Raw genomic sequence first — 5,565 nt, forward strand, 5'->3', positions numbered from 1 at the left:
TGCTGACCAGGAGAGCTGCTCTGATGGCTCCCATGACCACACATCCCACCACGGGGGTGCACAGGAGGGGTTCCCCCTTTAGCTTTCTTCCTGGGGCTGGTATTTTTCTCTTCGACTGGGGAGAAACTTCTTTAAATTAGACCTTAATGTTAGTATTTAAGCCACAAAAACAGCAAGGAGAAGCTACTACAATATATTCTCTCCCCTTATCAAGCCCTGAGAGTACTCGGCGTGGATTGCAGAGAAGGTGACCATGGAGTCATTGCCCCAGAGAAGGTGACCATGGAGTAGTTATTCTCCCAGCAATGACCAGGACCGGTCTTATGAAACTAGTCAGCAGAACTGAGTAAAACTAGGATATTTTTTCCCCCTTTACCAGCATAAAATTAAACTGTGTGATTTGTCACTGCTAGATATTAAGCCTCAAAGTCTAAAGGGATTAAAAAAGGGATTAGGTACATTCATGCAGGACAGGTCTCGGTATTGAACAGGATCATCCAGATGCTTGCGGCTGCCTTCGTTGCTGGAAGCCACAAGGTGTCGGTGCAGAGGTTGCTCACCGTTTCCTTTGCTCCTTCCCTAGCATCTGCCACTGCTCCGCATCGGAGCAAAGACCCAGGCCCCGAGGAGCTTCTGCTCTCCATTAGCACAGCAGTTCGGATGTCACAATCTTCTGGGCATTAGGAGCAAGGGGGAGCCCTGAGCAAGGAGGTTGGGGGGGCTGTTCAACGAGGCCCCGCGTGCCCCACGCTCACAGCCCCAAGTCTGACGCACCCCGGGGCTGCCCCTTGCAGATCTGATGCTTTCCCCCGAGCATTTCGTGCTGCTGAAGGGAACCCCCAGTGAGCAAACTGCAGCTACCGCCACCCTGGAGGTTACGGCATTTCAGGGCTACGAAAAACCATCCCTAGACGTGGCTTCCCCACTCCCCGTACGTGCAGGGATTAATTAGATTTAATCCGTTATCAGCTGGATGCACAGAGGAAAGGTGTTATTCACAGGGGCTTTGGAGTCAAGGCTGCCATGAATATGCACACAGCGCTGCGGGGTCACCCCGTTTGGTTTCCTCTCCCGAAGAGCCGTAGTGCCTGATTTTTCTGTTTCAATAGATCAGGACGTGGCTCGAGTCATTAAGTGAGCAGAAAAGAGAGAGGATCCTGTGGGTACAGCCAGGCCTCTTGCTTTTCAGCTCCCAACCTTGGCAGAAGGTTCAGCACTCACTGCTTGGGTTTTTTTTTGTTTGTTTTGTTTTGTTTTGTTTTTTCCTTTTCCCAAGCAGGGCTGAGGAATGCACAGGAGGAAATCCGATGAGCTCATTTAGAAATTTAAAATACACACGAGTTACCAAAAGGGAAAGAACTTGCAAAGCTCTCTGCAGCAGTGAGCACGGGGGACACCGCCAGCTGTCACCGGCGTCCCTGTCAACAACCAGGAGCTTTTGTCAGCCTTTTGCCTAAACTTTGTCCTCCCCAGGACAGCTGCAGAAACCCCCCGGTGCAGGGCAGAAGAGCCCGGCTGCAGGCAGCCTCAGCTTTTCCTGCTCCGAGCTGGCACAGACACCAGCAGCTGGCATTCAGCCATCCTCCACCCCACCCCGATTTTAGTCCAGCTTCGCAAGAAGGGGGTTTGCAGCCAAAGGGAGCTCTCAGCAAGGTGCCTTTGCCCGCAGGGCTGGGAGGCGCCAGGAGCTGGGCTCTGCTGCAAGAAGCTGGGGCTGGCTGCAAAGCTGCGGCTGCGCTCCTGCAGCGCTGCTCCATGCGGCGGTGCCTGTGCCACTGGAGGATGGAGGCCGGCACACAGCAAGCACCTCCAAACCCTGCAAAAGCAGGGAAAAATGAAAAGAAGAAAAAGAAAAAAAAAAAGCAGATCAGCAATACTGGGGGCACCTGGTGCGGAGCTAACGGCAGCCTGGAGATCGGCATGCACCAAGGAAGGGGTGGGGGTGCACTGCGGTACAAAGGCTCTGCCCCGGCCTCCGTTCCCGTGCTGGAACCAGTAATGGGACCGGACAGCGGGTCTGTCGGGGTCTGGGAAGCAGGGGAAGATTTATTGCCTTCTACCGGCAGAAAATGAGCGGGTTATTCAACAGTTTCTCATTAGCCAGTTACAAAACTGAGATGGAGCTTTCGTGTCATTGAGTGTCCTTTGTTTTGTTCCAGAAAATAAATGAGAAGGTGTCAGGGCATATACATGCTTCTTTCCACAGAAAAGAAAACCTACTGACCCCAAGCAATCAAACTCTGTAAAAAATAATAACAACAACAAAACCTGGCTGACTTCAAAATAGGAAACGGGGAGGGGGAATTTTGTTTCCCTTGAAATTTTGAAGAATTACAACTCGGTTATAGTTCTGCAAAATGTACAAGGAATGGAGCTTTACATTAAGGAAAAAGACAAAAATAACACAAACACACTAAAACAAAAAAAAACTGACAAAAAAAACACTCCCAGGATTGCATTGCTTCAGGACCTGCAGCTTTAATGAAAACACCACCAAGAAGTTTATTTTGTAATGAACTAATTAACATTTTTGTAAAAACAAAAACAGAAAAAACAACTCAGCAAGTCAAATGGGTTTAATTCCCACCCGGTCCCCATGAGATGAAGTTCGGCTCCCCCTGGCTCCACGAGCTGCCCACGGCAGCCAGGCTGCAGCCACAGCCACCTCGCAATTCTCCAGCATGGCTTCGAAATCCTGGTCAGAGCATGATAAATGCAGCACGGCACATGCAGAGGGTGATTCTGGCCCTGCTTTTTCCCCATAGCATAAATTCTCAGGCTTCGGAGGCGGGGAAGGATGAGCCTCGTGCTTTTTGGACTCCTTTCTAGAGCCCGGTGTTTGCCACAGCCTGAGCTCGGACGTGCTGCATCCCGCGCGGTGCATCCTGCCGGCGAGAAGGGAGAGCCGAAGGCGGGAGGCAGGAAGGAAAATCACAGCACGCGTGGGAAAAGCACAGCACGTGTGGTCGGGGGAGAGGAACTCGCACCCCGTCGGCTCAGCGCACCATGAAACGTGAAAGTCAAAGGTGGAGGAAAGGCTGGGATGGGGAGAGCAGAAACACGAGCAGAAACAAATTTCCAGCCCCGCATCCAGCTGTCCAAAGCGTCGTTGGAGCTGGATTCCCCCAAGCCATGCCTGGTGACACAATCCCCTCTAGAGGAAGGAAGGAGAGGCGAGCCTCCCCCAGCAGCACCCTCCGGCCGCCTTCCCCAGGGGCTGGACGTTGCCCCCTCCATCCCAGCAGCCAGAGAAGCGTTTTGCAGCCCTTCTGTCTAACTAGCTTGGATATCACTAGCAGCCTGGGCTACACAGCAAGTATTTATTCCACTTGAATAGGATCTGTGTGCCTCAACGAGGTGTATGACCAGCTTGGAGAGACACTTGGTTGGGAGAAGAAGCTTAAGACTCGCCAGGGCTTTCACATTCAGCCTCTCTCTCTGGACTTGCCTGTACCAAGGTGACACCGAGGAGCCAGCGTTGAATGGTTAAACCTTGGCCAGGTGGGATACAGAATATATTTGTGATTCAGCAAACTGCACGGAGGTACAGCCCAAACGTGGCAGGAGGAGTTCTGCGAAGAGTTAAATCAGCAATTCGCTCCTTAACTGAACAAGCTCATACGCTAGAGCAAAACAGGTTTCCGTAAAGAAGAGAATTCCTGGTTCGACCTTGATCACAACATCCCTCATATTGTCTGCCACATCGGTTACATATATTAAACATCCATATCAGCAGAGTAGAAAAATTATACACAAGCAGTTTTTGCCCTGTACAGCCAAAATTGAAAACATATTTAAGGCAGCTTGAGCAACCTCGTAAAGAACTGCTGATATTAAGCAGTGGCACTTTAATCAGAAATGAACCATTTTTTATTATTATTTTTTCCTCCAGAAAGACACACTCCAGCCTTTCTGCGTTTCCTGGCAGAAGCTGATTTATCTATTGCAAAATTCAGCAGCCTCAGCAGAGCCGAGCAGCCTCCCTGAGGGCGCACAGCTTGGCAGAGCTTAAAGGGAAAGACAAAGGCAGTTTTACAAACTGCCAAGAGCCGACAGCACTGGATTTTCCTGCCTGAGCTGCGATCACGATCCTGGTGAGGTGCAACACAACCAGAGCCTTGGCAGCCTTCGGCTCTTCCCCTTAGCGCCTGCAAGTTCAAGGTTTCTCCTTGGCGGTCTTCTCGGTATTTATTCCATCCTTTCCATTTTACTCCTGGCTGTTCTGGTAGTAGGAGACAGAGAATCATTTGAGGATAGGAAGAGAATAAAAACCAACCAAAAAACAAAAACAATAAAAATTTCATCCATCACCTAAAGCAAGCATCGATCAGAAGAGGCTAACCTTTCTTCTCCCCCACCACCGAGGGGATGCAGCTTCTTGCTGACACAGCACGAGCAGCTGGAGCCACAACAGCCCCGCAACGTGTCTTGGCCCACTTGCAAGTTAGCGACTTAGCAGATGAAGAACGATCGTGCTGCACTTTTTGGAGCTTGGGGTTTTGCTGCTTCCAAACGGGACAGCCCAGCTGCCCTTCACGTTCCTGACAGGACTTCCAGCTCTCACCCTATGGCCGCATCCTGGGGAAGGCAAAGGTGCCCAGCCAGCTCCTGGAAGAGCCAAAAGCACGTCTCAAAATAGATCCTGCTGATGAAACTACTGGAATAGCTGCGGCACAGGAGAAGGGAAACCCAGACCACAATGCTGTTAACCAGGGCTGGGGGCTTTGGACACAGCCACGTCCCCCCATGCCACCCATGGGTGATGCAACGTGCTCAGGCCTCATCCCTGCTGTGGGCTCTCGGACACCTCAGAGGGCAAAACGTTTGATTCATCAGTGAGGTAGGGACCCAGGGAAACCCAGGCAGCTGCTTTCTGAGCCTGCATCTGCTGTGGAAGCATACAGAAACAGCTACGTACCAGTGAAACAGCTTGAAGCTGAATTTGCTCCTTGCTGGGATCGCAGCACAAATGACAGCCGGGACAGGATACAGAAAAGTTCACCCAGTGGAAGCGAGCTGGACGTTGGAATGGCAGTAGCAGTCTGTTTTCCCTCTGGTCAATGACCACGGCATTTTTGTGGTCCACAGATGCCACTTTTTCTATCAGCTTTTACTGGTAGTGCTTAGAATAGGCATTATTTTTCATGGTATTTTGTCCGTTCCCAGGTAATTGGCCTCCGTACGCTTGCAGAACAAAGGGCCAAACAGCCCCCCCTCCAGAACCAGCACATCCTGTTGTTTGATTTAGTCCCAGCTGGACGCTGTGCATGCAGCGCTCAGAGCAGCCCCAACGCAGGATGGTAGGGCAGGAACGGACGCAGCGTGTCTGTGGAACGACAGCCATGATTCTCTCCAACATGAAATTCCCTACTGATACTGGCACAATACTTTGCTGATTTCTTAGTTGTGAAGCACCCTATTTTGAGATGACTTTGTGATGCTAACTACACTAAGAACTGCTTCATTCAAAAGGCCACATAAGCTACATTAATGCAACTTGATAAGTGTTCCAAGGTTTTAAAAAAGTAATTGAAGTCTCCTGAAAAAGGGCTAAACGCCACTCTG

The sequence above is a fragment of the Anser cygnoides genome, chromosome 16 (assembly GCF_040182565.1).
Source record: "Anser cygnoides isolate HZ-2024a breed goose chromosome 16, Taihu_goose_T2T_genome, whole genome shotgun sequence".
Taxonomy (NCBI): domain Eukaryota; kingdom Metazoa; phylum Chordata; class Aves; order Anseriformes; family Anatidae; genus Anser; species Anser cygnoides.